Raw genomic sequence first — 17,708 nt, 5'->3', positions numbered from 1 at the left:
GGTTAGATTTGCATAAATGTTTCTGCACTTCTAGAATATGTCCAGACGTGTTTGTTTCTCTGTGCCATTCCCCAGCAAGTGTCTGAGATGCAACTTAAAATGAACCATAAATGCCAAAGGCACGGAAAGACAGAATTAACATCTTTGCAATGTCTTGGTTATGCACACCAGGTTATATGAGGAGTCCATATGTGGTTGGAATATAATGCTAATAAATATTCTAGTCACCAGACGGTGTTCTAGATGCCTACTCTCTAGTTCAGCACTCTGTGGTTTGACAACATCCGTGGTCCAGCATGATTTTAGTTAGCTGGATGTACACTTATCATGGGTATGGCCAAGTTTCCCGTGGTCCCACAAAGTTTGTTTTCAGCCACCATTCCTGACTTTCAGGGTTCCATGCTGTCATTTAGCTCTAATTTACTCCTAAATATGTCTTCTAAGAGACCAGCAAACAAAGGAAATGTTGGTAACGCTGCTAAATGTGGCATATGTCCGTACTAATACAGCAAAAGGTGAATATACCTACTGCAGAGACCCCAGATGGTACTGTAATTTGAATTAGCAGCTATTGTCCTATCACTTTGGAAGCGGAATTCAAGCATTGTTTTAGGTGACTACATTATAGATTTACCTATATTATTTTGTTCTTTTTCATATTATTTCATGGTTTTTATACTTCACTTATTTCCTTGTGCCAATACAGTAGAATTGTAAAATTACACTAACACTTCGTTATGAGAAGAGCTGGTAAGCCTTGGCTAGGCATAGGCTTATATAAGGTGTATTAGTACAGTCGTATATGATTATTAAGCAGTGTTGCAAATACTTTGCAAAATTGATTGCTCATAGTTTGGTAAATTCTTGGCTCAGCACTGGTCCCGTCCTGAGGGTGCCAGACTAGAGAGGTTCAACCTCTCTAGTTGAACAGCAAATATAAAATGGTAATCTTTACTCAATAGTCTTTTGGAAATACTTTGGGGGTTGAGTTTTTTTTTAAAACAATTCATGAAGGGGTGAACTTTGATGTCATTCTAAAACCTACTTCTCATAAACCCAGAGCTGAAAAAGGCAAAATCTGAATATATGAACTGTTTCTGTCCTACTTCTTTGAATCCTAGTTCCTGTACAGTGCTGCCCTCTTTTGTATATTAAAGGGAGATGATGGTAGAGATGACCCCAGAACTGTGCTATTTGACTTGCGATACAACATGTTTGGAGGTGAGAATTTGGGACCATCTCTGGAAAGGAGCCAAAAATTCAGGAAGGGAAGCTGTGTCTCCTCCAAGTAAAAGTCTCACTTCATTGGAAAGCAGAATTTGCAAATGTTGTTCCTTGAGGGTAGGTTGTTGGAAGACCTGGTGAAACTCCAATGACTAGAGTGGAGTTACTTCTGATTTACAGTGGTGTTAGTGTTAAGAACAGTTTTGTAACTCTAGGAGGGAGGAAGGAAGAGCTTCATATTGGGTGTTGAGGGTTAGTGTGTAGCAACTGTGGTGAAAGAACATGAGTGGCCAACAGCTGTGGCCAAATGGACATGAGTCAGTGGAGGAAGGTGATTTGGAGCTTCAGGGAAGTAATTGTGGCAGAGTTTTTAACATTATCTATTGGAACGGGTGACCAACTGCGCTGAAATTTGCAGTAGCAGGAAGGAAAGACATTTACAGTGGTGCATCAAAGTTAGCAGCAGAGCCTAAATGGATGTATTTTCCCATAAACTAGAAATGAGTTTGTACCAAACAGATAGTCCTGGTGTTGGATCTGACTATACAGGGGGATCGTTCATTAAAAGATGAAATGCAAATATTGTTGGAATGACATGGGCATGTCCTTGTGATGGGTTGGCCACTGCCCACTACTGGATGGATTGAGAGCTGCTGAACTGTGTGTTAAGCACTGTGACTCAGATTTTCAAAAGCGCTTAAGTCCTTGTCTAGATAAGAAAACTGCATTGGTTTAACTTGAATCACATTTATAAATTGGTGCACATGCTTGTGTGGTCAGTCTTATGTCAGTCTAAGAGTGGCTTATTCCTTTTGATCTTAAATGGAGACTAGTTTTAAACATTGTCCATATAGGTTGCACTGGTGTAAGAAATCCATTTAAAATCTCATCTTTAGTTATATTTGTGTGCCTTGCTCATGTAGCAAGGCCTAAGGAAGTCAGGGACCCCCCAATCCTGACCCTAACACACTGAGATTCCTTGTGTAAAACAAAATAGCTTCTCTTGCTCACCCATAAATAGTTTCTCCTTTAGCTCAAGCAATAAGGGCTTGTGGTTATGAAACAAGCGATCTTGGGTTCTCTGCACATCCTCTAATGTGATATGTGCCAGCAATGCCCCTCTGCCATGTATACTGGCCAAATTGGACAGCCTCTTCTGACAAAAGATAAATGGACACAAATCAGACATCAGGAATGGTAACACACTTAAACCTGTAGGGAAACATTTTAACCTACCTGCACACTCAATCATGGATTTAAAAGTAGTCATTTTTCTATGAAGGCATTTCACTAACCAATTACAAAGGCAGACTGTTGAACTGGAATTCATTCACAAATTTGGCATTGTCAGCCTGGGCTTAAATAAAGATATTAACTGGTTAACACACTACAAAGCCAGTTCCCCTGCCTTTGACATTCACATTTTCACATCAAAAGCTATTAATAGGATACATCCAGCCTGATTCAACTGTGTTAGCTTCATTAACACAGGTCCTACCATTGACAGGTAACTGCTTTTGCTGTTATATAGATCTTGGATTCTGTTATTTCCACTCCAACTTATCTGATGAAGTGGTTTTTACTCATGAAAGCTCATGATCCCATGTTTGTTAGTCCTTAAGATGCCACGGGACTACTTGTTTTTTTAAAGTTATAGACTACGCTGGTTCCCCCTCTGAGACTTGTTCCCAGAAAGTTCTGGATGGTTATGGTGACCAGGTTGGTGTCAACTGGGAAATGGTATGTAGTCCTACTTTTCTCACTCTATAAAGTGGTTGCACTTAGGGCAGGGAGTTTTCAGTTGTTGTCCTTAGTACTGCTCTCAATGGATATGTTTAAAAATCAAAGCAGAATTAAAAATCAAAGCTGCTCAAGCAACTACTGTGCAGAGAGATGGCATTTGAGGAAGATTCATTCTATAAGAGCATAAGAACATAAATATGGCCATACTGGGTCAGACCAAAGGTCCTTCTAGCAGAGTGTCCTGTCTTCCAACAGTGGCCAATGCCAGATGTCCCAGAGGGAGTGAACAGAACAGTGATCAAGTGATCATCAAGTGATGGATCTCGTCAAAGGCTTTTTGGTAATCTAAGTACACTATATTCACTGGATTCCCCTTGTCCACATGTTTGTTGACGCCCCACCCTCCAAGAACTCTAGAGCTTCATCTACACTGCTGGTTTTCCTGGCAGTGAGTATGCAAATGAGGCACGAATTAGCATATCACCATGCCTCATTTGAATGCACTATGCAAGCCATTTTTGCGGGGAAAAAAGAAATGTGAACTTTTTTGTGCAAAAAAGGTCCACACTACTTTTTCTGCACAAAGCCAGCTTGCATAAATTATGCAAATGAGGCATGGATTAGCATTACTAACTTCCGGCAAAACCGGCAGTATAGATGTAGCCTAGTATATTTGTAAGACATGATTTCCATTTATAGAAACCATGTTGACTTTCCCCCAATAAATTATGTTATTCTATATGTCTGACAATTTTATTCTTTACTATAGTTTCAACTGATTTGCCTGGTACTGATGTTAGATTTACCAGTCTGTAATTGCCAGGATCACCTCTAGGGCCCTTTTAAAAATATTGGCGTCACATTAGCCATCTTCCAGTCTTTAGGTACAGAAGCTGATTTAAAGGGTGGATACAAACCACAGTTAATAGTTCAGCAATTTCACATTTGAGTTCTTTCAGAACTCCTGGGTGAATTCCATCTGGTCCTGGTGACTTGCTACAGTTAAGTTAACAGTTTTGTTCCAAAACCACCTCTAATGGACACCTCAATCTGGGACAATTCCTCCCATTTGTCACCTAAAAAGAATGGGTCAGGTTTGGGAATCTCCCCAGTATCCTCAGCCATGAAGTCCAAAGCAAAGAATTCATTTAGTTTCTTCACAATAACCTTATCGTCTTTAAGTGCTCCTTTGGCATCTCGATTATCCAGTGGCCCCACTGGTTGTTTAGCAGGCTTCCTGCTTCTGATGTACTTAAAAACATTTTGCTATTACGTTTTGGCTAGCTGCTCTTCAAACTCCTTTTTGTCTTTTCTTGTTATATTTTTACACTTAATTTGACAGAATGTATGCTCCTTTCTATTTTCCTCACTAGGATTTAACTTCCACATTTTAAACGATGCCTTTTTACCTCTCACTGCTGAATTGAACCCCGGACGATCATGGCAGCATTGATCTTCTGCATAGTGTAGACGTGGCCTGATGGTGGTGGTGTTTGCCTGAATCTACTGAACCCCTTCTCTTCCTTCCCCCTCCCAAAAGGAACCCAAACCTATTCAAATGGAATTTGTTTAAATAGTCATGGGGGGGAGGTGAAGGCTGAGCTGGGCAAGGCAAGCTGAGGCCCCACCCCCTACTGCAACCTTCCCTCTAGTGGAATCAAAGGCAGCCCCCACCCCAGGCTGCTGCCCCTAGACCCAGCAATGGGGCAGCCACATAGCAGCCGGATCATTCCTGGCTATCCATATTGCTGCGCTGTGATCCCAGCCCTCCCAGGTGGCTAGCAAAGAATGGAGTGTAGGCAGTTTTGGGAAGGCAATGCCTTCTTGTGCCTATGTTACTTGCTGCCTATGTAAACAGTCACATGAATGTTTATTTGGAGCCTTTGTCTTGTGCTTATAAATTGTGTTTGTATAGTTGTAGCACAAAAGCCTAGGTAGGTTGAGGTTGAATGGTAGCCATAAGTAACATAGTGCTAGGTTCCCTCTGGCTTATTTCTTTCTTCTGTTTTCACACAGAGGAAGGCTACGTCTAGACTGGCATGATTTTCCGCAAATGCTTTTAACGGAAAAGTTTTCAGTTAAAAGCATTTGCGGAAAAGAGCGTCTAGATTGGCACGGATGCTTTTCCACAAAAGCACTTTTTGCGGAAAAGCATCTGTGGACAATCTAGATGCGCTTTTGTGCAAAAAAGCCCCGGTCGCCATTTTCGCCATCGGGGCTTTTTTGCGCAAAACAAATCTGAGCTGTCTACACTGGCCCTCTTGCACAAAAGGACTTTTGCCCGAACGGGAGCAGCATAGTATTTCTGCAAGAAGCACTGATTTCTTACATGAGATCGTCAGTGTTCTTGCGGAAATTCAAGCGGCCAGTATAGACAGCTGGCAAGTTTTTCCGCAAAAGCGGCTGCCAATTGGGAAAAACTTGCCAATCTAGACACAGCTGAAAAGTATAGTGGGCTCTGCCAGATGATTTGTTTTCAGGCTGTCTGCACAAACAGGCAGATACTAACATCTTGGGCAGCAGCCTCAATGAATTTGAAAAAATAAATCCACATCCTGCTTCCAGTTCTGCGTTTGGCTCAAAACCACAGCACTGTGTTTGGATCCAGGGATTTAAATCCAAACCCTTATGAGGGAATGAGTAAGGGAGGTGTTGACAGTTCCCACCAGTGCAAGTGACTCCTGGAATCAGAGAGCTTAATGGAAAAGTTCACACCTCTTGGAGCTGTTATTTCAGGCTGTTTTCAGACTCTGGCCAATGTAACTGCATTGGATATACTTGGTTTGTGCTTTCAAGTTTCTCTTCCCAATCACATGGGCTAGAAACATTTATTTTTTAAATGAAAGCTGAGATTCTGACTCTGGAGGAGTTGCCCGAGGCATTAAAATCCTATGATGCTGGAGGTCTCAGTCCAACCTCTCCTATGTCAATCCTCAGCCCCTGCCAGCTTGGGGCTTTTTGAATGTTTCTGCAGTGCAAATAATCAGTGCAGTAGTAGGTGACTACCACAGCTTCTTCATTCAGGCGCTGAGCCCATGTTACATGGCAACAATGACTTTCACCTGCAACGAGCATGAGCAAGATGGGAATGGACAACTTTGATGGGAAAGGCTCAGCGACTCTCTTTATTCTATTGTATGTTGCAGTTTGATGGAGGGGCTATAAGACATCAGTGATACTAGGAGAACCCTTTAAATGAAGCTTTCAAATATTGATTTAGCAGAGAATATGGATTGTAGTGAGCAGAATTTCTTTCCATTTTACTAGCGATCAACTTCCACTAGGTGGTGCCATTGTGAAATGTAATCTTATTTTCAGAGAGCCACATTTTTAGCACTGTGGGGACCACTGACAGAGTGAACCCAGACTTTTTCAGTGGTGCCCCCCACTTCCCTGATCTGTCCTCCCACCAGGAGCCATGGCTGGGAGCTGGGGCCAGAAGCAGGCCTAAACCCACAATCAGGGGCCATGGCCAGAGCAGCTGGGGTCATGGTCAGGAGTAGGGGTCACAGCCAGGGCTGAGGCATGCTCAGATCTGCAGCTGGGATTGAGAAGGATGACCAGATGTCTTGATTTTACAAGGACAGCCCTGCTATTTGGGCCTTTGTCTTATAGGCCCTGCTATTTGGGCCTTTTTCTTATATAGGTGCCTACTGCCCTCCCACCCCATCCCTGCCTCTATCCCACTCTTGATGTCTGGTATCAGAAGGGTTGCCATGTTGGTTTGTATCCACAAGACCAATGAAGAATCCTGTGGCACCTTCAAGACTAAAAGATTTATTTGGGAACAAGCTTTTGAGGGCAAAACGCCACTTTGTCAGATGCATGGAGTGGAAATTGTTGTCAGGCATAAATATACTAGCACATGAAAAGAAGGGAGTTACCTTATCAAGTGGAGGACCAGTGCTAAAAAGGCCAACTCTGTCGGGGTGGATGTGGCCCACTCCCAACAGTTGCTGAGGAGGTGTGAATACCAAGGGAGGGAAAGTTGCTTTAGTAGTGAGCCAGCCATTCCCAATCCCTATTCAAACCCAGATTAACAGTGTCAAGTTTGCAAATGAATTACAGCTTTGCAGTTTCTCCTTGATGTCTGCTTTTGAAGTGTTTTTGGGGAAGGATGGATACTTTTATGTCTCTTAGACTATGTCTATATAGCAGCGTTATTTTGGAATAAATTGACGTTATTCCGAAATAACATAGTGCGTGTCTTTATTTCGAAATAACATCGAGCAGGAAGACTTCTTACTCCAACTTGTGGTAACCCTCGTTTCATGAGGAGTAAGGGAAGTTGAAGGAAAAGTGTTCTTCCTTCGACTTCCTGCTGTGTTGACAGCGCTAAAAAACGACTTAAGCTATTTTGACTTCAGTTATGCAATTGATGTAGCAGAAGTTGCATCGCTTTATTCGACTTTTGCCCCGCTGTCTAGATGTGCCCTTACTGAGTGTATAGTGAGATTGAAATGCTCTCCCACTGGGTTTGTATGTTGCTGTTCCTGAAGTCTGTTTTGTGTTCATTTGTTCTTTTGTGTAGAGACTGTCTGCTCTGGCCAATGTACATGGCAGAGGGGCATTGCTGGCACGTGTCACTTTAGTTGATGTGAAGGTGGATGAGCCCTTGATGCAATGGCTGATGTGGGTAGGCCCTATGATAGTGTTGTCTGAGTAGATACGCAGAATTGGCAACAGGATTTGTTTCAGGGATTGGTTATAGAATCCTAGAATTATAGGGTTGGAAGAGACCTCAGGAGGTCATCAAGTTCAACCCCCTGCTTAAAAGCAGGACCAGTCCCAACTAAATCATCCCAGCCAGGGCTTTGTCAAGCTGGAACTTAAAAACCTTGAGATTTGGAGATTACACCCCCTCCCTAGGTAACCCATTCCAGTGCTTCACCCCCCTGCCCAGTTAAATAGAGTTAGTGTGTCTGTGGTGTGGTTTGTAATTGCTGGTAAGTAGTTGCTTCAGGCTGGGGGGCTGTCTGTAAGCGAGGACTGGCCTCTCTTTCATGGTCAGTGAGCATAAGGGATCATTGATGATGTGCTGGAGAGGTTTTAGCTGGGGCTGTAGGTGATGGCCAGTGGTGTTCTGTTATTTTCCTTGCTGGGCCTGTCCTGTAGTAGGTAACTTCTGGGTACCTGTCTGGCTCTGTCTGTTTCATCACTTCCCCAGGTGGGAATGCTTGATAAAGATCTTGTATGTGTTTGTCTGTCCAAGGGACTGGAACAAATGTACTTGTAAATGCTTGCTGTCTGGTTATCCTAGGCAGGGCCATAGTGGAGTTGGGGGTAGACTGGGGCTCAGTGGGGCTCTCTCCTCACCCCTTCTGGGATCTGGCCAAAGTCTCACTACACCCCACCTGAATGTTCCTCTGTGCCTCTGTAGGGGGGTGCACCCCAGAGTTTGGTGTTCATGGCTATAAGTTATAGAGAGCTTTTTAGACCCCTGGCAGAAGTGCCTGACCCCAACAAAGAGGGTAAGGAAAACCTTGCAAAACAAAAAATAGTCTAGCAGCACTTTAAAGACAAAGAAAACATGTAGATGGTGGTATGAGCTTTCGTGGGCACAACCTACTTCTTCAGATGACAGGAGTGTTAGAAAGAGGATAAGCTGTTGGTAAACATACAAATCCATGAATAACATTGATCTCTGCTCAAGTGTAAGGAACAAAAAACGGGATTATGTAGCACTTTTAAGACTAACGAGATGGTTTAATAGGTGATGAGCTTTCGTGGTCCAGACCCACTTCCTCAGATCAAATAGTGGAAGAAAATTGTCACAAATTGCTATATAGTCCTGTTTTTTGTTTCACCTACACCAGACTAACACGACTACATTTCTATCACAAGTGTAAGGAGACAGTTTTTGCAGTACATAAAATGTTCAAATGTCACACTCTCCAAAAAAGAGGACTATGGATTTTTAAAAATATATATTTCTAGAATTTACCCGGTTAATTTCCTGATTGCCTGTGACTTGTCTAGATCAGTGAAAATATCCTGCACTTTATACAACTCTATAAAATACCATAAAGGTCTATGTATATAGTACGGTAAATATATATATATGGAGGTCACTGCAGGCAAGGGGCAGATTAGATTGATCATAAATTGGTGGATTAGAATTGAGTCATTTTAAATGTAAGCAGGTCTGAATCAATGCATCCAATACAGCCAGCTGGAATGGGAAAGGAATCCTGGGTGTGGTTGTGCTCACTCAGTTGTTTAGCCCTGTAAGGTATTCAACTGTTACGTAAATACCGTTCATGCTGGAATGGGAAAGAAATCCTGTGTGTGGTTATGTAAATACACTTCAAACAGGTTGCTCAGGCCTGCTAGATGTTCAACTGCTAGAAGGTGCTTTGCCCATTGTAACCAATTTGGCTGTTGTGGGGTCACAAACTGTGTTGAAGCTAAATGCAGAAATTGTGAGAGATGACCACCAATGCTTGTAGCTATTGTGGGGGGAGGGATAGCTCAATGGTTAGGCCTGCTAAACCCAGGGTTGTGCGTTCAATCCTTGAGGGAGGCCATTTAGGGATCTGGGACAAAATCTGTTAGGGATGGTACTTGGCCCTGCTGTGAAGGCAGGGGACTGTCTACGAAAGCGGACAGGGGGCTGCAGACAGGGGAGTTTGACAGAGGGAGGCCTACGATGGTCAGGAAGACACACAACACCTGTGCCAGCACTGCTTCTGTCTCCTCCACCTGTAGCCAGACAGAGCGCCTGAGCATGGATGCCTCTACCCAGATCCTGGTGTGGTTCTGCCGGGACTGTGGCTTGCAATTGCCATTTACTGATATCCAGGCTGGGGAGATCATCTTACGTGAATGGTGCCTGCTGGTGGAAGCTCTCAGGCAGCAGGTGGGAGAGCTACAGGAGGAGGTGGCTAGGTTGAGGAGCACTCAAATCCATGAGCAATTCCTGAATCGTGTTCATGAGGAGACAGCTGAGGTAGCTGTCCCAGTACACAGGAATGCGGGCACACCACTGGTGGAGGAGGAGACGGCTCAGGGTGGACACTGGCAGCTGGTTACTTCTGGTAGCAGTCACTGGTCCACCCCTGCTCCGAACCCTCCTGCCGTGGTACTAGGAAACCGTTATGCTCTTCTTTATACAGGAGATAAGGAATCACTCCCTACAGCAGAGGAGGAGAAGCCTCGTACCCCCAAGGCTGGGTCTGCTGCCACCACTGTGAATAGGAAATGTAGGGTAGTGGTGGTTGGAGACTCTCTTCTGAGAAGGATGGAGGCACCCATCTTTCCCCCTGACATTTCATCTCAGGAGGTATGCTGTCTGCCGGGGGCCCATATCTGAGATGTTACGGAGACATTGTCGAGGATTATCCAGCCCTCTGACTACTACTCCATGCTACTCATCCATGTGGGCACAAATGATACTGCGAGGTGTGACACTGAGTGGATCAAGAGTGACTACAGGGCTCTGGGAGTATGGGTGACGGAGTTTGGAGCGCAGGTGGTATTCTCTTCGATCCTTCCTGTCGAAGGTAGGGGCCCAGGCAGAGACAGGTGCATCCTGGAGGTGAATGCCTGGCTGCAAGGATGGTGTCGCCAGGAGGGGTTTGGCTTCCTCGACCATGGGATGCTATTCCAGGAAGGACTGCTGGGCAGAGATGGCGTTCACCTTTCAAGAAGGGGGAAGACCCTATTTGGACACAGACTGGCTAACCTAGTGAGGAGGGCTTTAAACTAGGTTCGACGGGGACAGGTAAGTGGAGAACATGGAGACCTGGGAGATGGGTCGGAAATGGGAGGGAGCGTGGGCTATAATGGCAGAGAGAAAGGAGGATCAGGGCAAAACTGGGAGGCAAAGTCAAATCAGTATCTTAGATACCTATATACAAATGCGAGAAGTATGGGTAATAAGCAGGAAGAACTGGAAGTGCTAATAAATAAGTACAATTATGACATTGGCATCACAGAAACTTGGCAGGATAATACACACAATTGGAATGTTTGTATGGAAGGGTACAGATTGCTCAGGAAGGATAGACAGGGGAAAAAGGGAGGAGGTGTTGCTTATATATTAAAAATGAACACACTTGGTGTGAGGTGGAGATGGACATAGGAGATGGAAGTGTTGAGAGTCTCTGGGTTAGGATAAAAGGGATTAAAAACAAGGGCGATGTCATACTAGGAGTCTACTACAGGCCACCTACACAGGTGAAAGATGGGGATGAGGCTTTTTTTAACAACTGACAATATCATCCAAAGCCCAAGATTTGGTGGTGATGGGGGACTTCAACTATCCAGATATATAAGTTCTTGGACTGCATTGGAAACAACTTTTTATTTCTGAAGGTTCTAGATTTGATCCTAACAAATAGGGAGGAACTGGCTGAGAATTTGAAAGTGGAAGGCAGCTTGGGTGAAAGTGATCATGAAATCATAGAGTTCACAATTCTAAGGAAGAGTAGAAGGGAGAACAGCAAAATAGAGACAATGGATTTCAGGAAGACAGATTTTGGTAAGCTCAGACAGCTGATAGGTAAGGTCCCATGGGAATCAAAACTGAGGGGAAAAACAGCTGAGGAGAGTTGGCAGTTTTTCAAAGGGACATTATTAAGGACCCAAAAACAAGCTATTCCGCAGTGTCGGAAAGATAGAAAATATGTCAAAAGACCGCCTTGGCTTAGCCACGAGATCTTGCATGATCTAAAAATAAAAAAGGAGTCGTATGAAAAATGGAAAGTAGGACAAATTACAAAGGCTGAATATAGGCAAACAACACAGGAATGCAGGGGCAAGATTAGAAAGGCAAAAGCACAATATGAGCTCAAACTAGCTACAGGCATAAAGGGAAACAAGACGACTTTTTATAAATACATTAGAAGCAAGAGGAAGACCAAGGACAGGGTAGGCCCACTGGTCAGTGAGGAGGGAGAAACAGTAACAGGAAACTTGGAAATGGCAGAGATGCTTAATGACTTTTGTTTCCATTCACCGAGAAGTCTGTAGGAATGCCTAACATAGTGAATGCTAGTGGGAAGAACGTAGGTTTAGAAGATAAAATAAAAAAGAACAAGTTAAAAATCACCTAGAAAAGGTAGATGTCTGCAAGTCACCAGGGCCTGATGAAATGCATCCGAGAATACTCAAGGAGCTGATAGAGGAGGTATCTGAGCCTCTGGCTATCATCTTTGGAAAATCATGGGAGACAGGAGAAATTCCAGAAGACTGGAAAAGGGCAAATATAGTGCCCATTTATAAAAAGGGAAATAAGAACAACCCAGGAAATTACAGAGCAGTTAGTTTAACTTCTGTGCCAGGGAAGATAATGGAGCAAGAAATTAAGGAAATCATCTGTAAACACTTGGAAGGTGGTAAGGTGATAGGGAACAGCCAGCATGGATTTGTAAAGAATAAATCATGTCAAACCAATCTGATAGCTTTCTTTGATAGGATAACGAGTCTTGTGGATAAGGGAGAAGCGGTGGATGTAGTATACCTAGACTTTAGTAAGGCATTTGATATGGTCTCACATGATATTCTCATCAATAAACTAGGCAAATACAACTTAGATGGGCTGCTATAAGGTGTGTGCATAACTGGTTGGATAACTGTTCTTAGAGAGTAGTTATTAATGGTTCACAATCCTGATTGCCTGTGACTTGTCTAGACCAGTGAAAATATCCTGCACTTCATACAACTCTATAAAATACCATAAAGGTCTATGTGTATAGTACGGTAAATATATATATATGAAGGTCACTGCAGGCAAGGGGCAGAGTAATCTAAAGGTATGACAAGTGGGGTTCCGTAGGGGTCTGTTTTGGGACCGGCTCTCTTCATCAACAATTTAGATATTGGCATAGAAAGTACGCTTATTAAGTTTGCAGATGATACCAAGCTGGGAGGGGTTGCGACTGCTCTGGAGGATAGGGTCATAATTCAAAATGATCTGGACAAACTGGAGAAATGTTCTGAGGTAAACAGGATGAAGTTTAATAAAGACAAATGTAAAGTGCTCCACTTAGGAAGGAACAATCAGTTTCACACATACAGAATGGGAAGCGACTGTCTAGGAAGGAGTACGGCAGAAAGGGATCTAGGGGTTATAGTGGACCACAAGCTGAATGAGAGTCAGCAGTGTGATGCTGTTGCAAAAAAAAGCAAATGTGATTCTGGGATGCATTAACAGGAGTGTTGTGAGCAAGACATGAGAAGTCATTCTTCCGCTCTACTCTGCGCTGGTTAGGCCTCAGTTGGAATATTGTGTTCAGTTCTGTGCATCGCATTTCAAGAAAGATGTCAAGAAATCGGAGAGGGTCCAGAGAAGAGCAACAAGAATGATTAAAGGTCTAGAGAACATGATCTATGAGGGAAGGCTGAAAGAATTGGGCTTGTTTAGTTTAGAAAAGAGAAGATTTAGGGGGGACATGATAGCCGTTTTCAGGTATCTAAAAGGGTGTCATAAGGAGGAGGAAGAAAACTTGTTCATCTTGGCCTCTGAGGATAGAACAAGAAGCAATGGGCTTAACCTGCAGCAAGGGAGGTTTAGGTTGGACATTAGGAAAAAGTTTCTAACTGTCAGGGTAGTCAAACACTGGAATAAGTTGCCCAGGGAGGTTGTGGAATCCCCATCTCTGGAGATATATAAGAGTAGGTTAGATAAATGTCTATCAGAGATGGTCTCACAGTATTTGCTCCTGCCATGGGGGCAGGGGACTGGACTCAATGACCTCTCGAGATCCCTTCCAGTCCTAGTATTCTATGATTCAATGACCTTTCAAGGTTCCTTCCAGTTCTAGGAGATATGCATCTTCTAGAGAGATTGCTACAGAGAGCTGTCATTAGGGGAGCAGTGACTGCCGAGCAGATGGACCAGACCAAATTGGCTCAAATTGAAAGAAGAACTCAATGTTATAGCTCGATTCTACTTAATCTCCAGCTAAGAATGTGACAGGAACATCCCCCTAGCTATTCCCAGCTGATAAAAGAGGTCATAAAGAAGGAAGGAAGGAAGGCTGTCATGAGTTTCGCGTAGTCTGGACATCTGAGCTTGTCAGCACAGCACCCCAACAAACATCCAGTGCACTGATGGAGAGCACCAAAGAGGAATTTGCCCAACAAGTGCAGGTTCTGACATGGCTGTGTTGCAAAGCGTCATTGAGCAAGCTAGGATTTGCAGGGGTAAGGAGCCTGAGGCTGTGGTGATGGAGAAGTCAGCACTTGGAGCCGCCATCCCACTCGGGCGAAGTGGGAGAGGACAGTTCTTCTGCTACCAGTGTGGTCAAAATAGGCACAGTGTAGCCAATTGCCGAAATGAGGAAAATCCTGGCTTAGTTTATAAAAAGCTGAGGATCAGTTGTGAAAGGTCAGGGAACTGCCAGAGTTTGGGGATGGGGGCCACCCAGGCCTATAGGATTTGAAGGATCTCCCAGAAAAGACTGCCCAGCTGGGATCCCCTCAGGACTGATAGGACCTCGAGCAGAGGTCGCAGTGAGGATTGAAGGAGCGGAGTGCAAAGCAGTTCTTGACACTGGATTGCAGGTGACTATTACATTTCAGTCAATCTACCAACAGATGCTTAGGCACCCGCCTATCCAGCCATTGACTGGCCTTGCCTTGCGTGGCCTCAGCATGAATGAATACCCCTACGAAGGTATTCGTAGTACACCTGGAATTCCCAGAGGAAGTGGCAGGAGTAAGAGAAGAGATGGACGCAGCTGCCTTGATATGCCCCAACCCTAAATGAGTCTCTGATGTGTCTGTGGTGATAGGGACCAACTCCAGTCTCTTCAAGGTGCTCACAGATTACTGCAGACAGCGGGCTGGGACCCAACATCTGGACATCCTGATGATCCATACACTTTGTGCTGACGCCTATAGGAAAATTGAGGATGCTAAAAAGGAGATGTCTGAGCTACCGATGGAGGTGCTGAGGTAAGTGGGTACGACCCCCTTAATAGTGCCTGCAAGGATAGAGCAAGAAGTGCTTGTCATGGGTACCTGTCTGAAAGGGAATAAAGGAGCATTTGCCATGATAGAACAACCAGCTGAAGGAGAGCTTCCTGAAGGGGTCCTGTTCCCCAGTGGAGTTATAACCTTACTGGCAGCAGCTGAGGACAAGGTCACTATACTGATTGCTAATAAAACAAGTTGTGGTGGTGTTGTGAATTGAGAACAAAAGATAGCAGACCTGTTCGAGCCCGAATCAATTGTGAGACCCCAGTGTGGAACTCAAGTTCCAACTATAGATCCAGCAAAGTTTGACTTCGGAGATTCACAATTGTCCAGGGAGTGGAAGGATCATCTGAGGAAGGAACTCTGTGAAAGATCCAAGGTTTTTTCACTGCATGAGTGGGACGTGCTGTTCTGCTTAAAAGAAGCACACGGGACCTTTTTCAGGGGGATAAGGCAACACACCGCATTTATTGATAATATAATGAAGTAGCATATGCATTTACACATACACATATACACACACAAGTCCTGCTGACGGAATAGTTACCAATCTGTTGCTCGACCCAACCTATTGGCCAGATAGGTCGAGTACGAGGGGGAGCCTGGTTCTTGTCAGTCCGAACTGATGCTCCATGGTCTTAGCAGGATGGAACATGAAGAACCATATAAGTCACCTCCTCCTTAATAGGATTTTCTTTCCGTGCAAGTCTATGCGTTTTGCATTGTCAAGCCTTAATCAGTCACTCCGCATCACAATCCATCTTCCTACAACATATGCTTATTGGGAAGAAGTTGTTCTCACAGTCATTTGATATCCATATGCTGACATACCCTCGGGGGTGTTGTCTTTCCAGAAAAAGTTATCGATTCCCTATCGAGGGGTGCTTGCCACTAACTTCAGGCTTCGTCAAACTGCCCCGGTCCAATCTCCATCTTCAAAGTGCTTTGCTTGACTGAAAACTGTTTGGTGTCACTGAGTTTCCGGCTCCTCCTCTGATCATCTAGGCATGCAATAGCCTTCACACTTCCCTCTCATAAAACATTTTCTCTCATTCACATAAACAATGCATTTACATAATTGCAGCATGGAACAAAGAGGGTACTTCTAGTCACTTAAAGTACAAGGTCTTTCAACATTAAACTTATTTCTATCTATTACAAGGCTTATCTAACACTAGCATCACTATGCATTACAATGTTCCATCCCTTCAGTTCAACATCGGAACATGCTAACATCAAACAGAGCTGGAGCTAAATTAACAAAGATGCCTGGCCTGTCTGAGACCTATATCTTGTGTTAAGTTTAATCCAAACCTAATGCTATAACAATACATTCATTATAACTAACTTATTGCCTACAAAATTACAAGGCTACATTGGGGTATGCAAAAGCACAAATCAGGCTACATGACCCCTCGACCTTTCAGGGAGAGATCTAGAAAAATTGCTCTCTCAGAGATGGAAGATGTGAAACATCATCTTCAGGAGCTGACTGCAAATGGCATCACTACCAAGTCCTATAGCCTCTATGCCTCACCCATTGTGGTAGTTTGTAAAAAGAATGGGAAAATTTGGATGTATATCAACTACCACTCCCTAAACAGTCATACTGTGGTTGACCAATACACAATGTCTTGATTAGAAGATGCCTTAGATTGTTTTCTGGGAAGCGAGTGGTTCTCAGTATTGGATCTTCGAAATGGATACGACCAGATCCCTTTGGGAGGAGAGGATAAGGAGAAGACAGCCTTCATCTGCCCATTGGGGTTTTATCAGTTTGAACGCATGCCTCAAGAGATCTCTGGGGCACCTACCACATTCCAGTGTCTTATGGAGAAAGTTGTGGGAGACATGAACTTTCTGCAAGTGTCAGTCTATTTGAATGATCTGATTGTATTTGGAAGTTGAAGGATCACAAAGAAAGACTTCTTAGAGTACTTGATAGGTTGGAGACCTATGGACTGAATCTTTCCATTAATAAGTGCCAATTCTGCCGAACATTAGTGATGTATGTTGGTCACGTTGTGTCCCAAGGAAGTGTGAGTACTGATCCAGATAAAATAGAAGCACTCACTATGTGGCCACACCCCAGCAATTACAGAGAGTTTAAGACCTTTCTTGGATTTAGTAGTTACTACCACAGGTTTGTGAAGAATTAAGCTACTTTTGTAAAGTCTCTGCATGATCTGACCAGGAGATTCCCGTCCAGCAAGAACAAGTCTAAGATCAAGAGTAAGGGGAGGTCCCCAAGGTCTCCTGAGCTGAAACACTATGGTCCCTTAGAGTCCTTTGGAGCATGATGGGACTCTAGAAAGGGCTTTTTGAGAGTTCATTCGTTGCCTAATTCATGCTCCAGTCTTAGTTTTTGCTTACTCGAGCAAGCCATTTCTTCTACAAACAGATGCCAGTTCGGAGGGCTTATGAGCGGTCTTATACCAAGAAGCGGAAGGCAAACATAAACCTGTGGCCTTTGCCAGCCGAGGGGTGTCTGACAGTGAAACTTGTTACCCCAGGTGTGAATTTCCCACATCACTGGGTGGGGGCTTGAACCAGTTCTGTGTTGGATGGATAGAGAAGAACCCCCAGATATTGAACCCATCCCTGGCTGCTGCTGGTGCTACTGGCAGAAGGGTTACATAAAAATAATTGAAAAGCTAAGATAAATATATGCTGGGCCTGATCCTAGTGAAATTAGTGGCAAATTTCCCATTGATATCAAGAGGTTTGGAATCAGATCCACCGTCTGCTATATGCTGGGCAAAGGGGTTGTGTGGCAAAACCGAAATGGGCAGTTGTTTGGCTGCACATCATATTTGAAT

This window comes from Pelodiscus sinensis, chromosome 20 (assembly GCF_049634645.1).
Source record: "Pelodiscus sinensis isolate JC-2024 chromosome 20, ASM4963464v1, whole genome shotgun sequence".
NCBI classification, from domain to species: Eukaryota; Metazoa; Chordata; order Testudines; family Trionychidae; genus Pelodiscus; species Pelodiscus sinensis.
Note: the sequence above shows the minus strand (reverse complement) of the source record.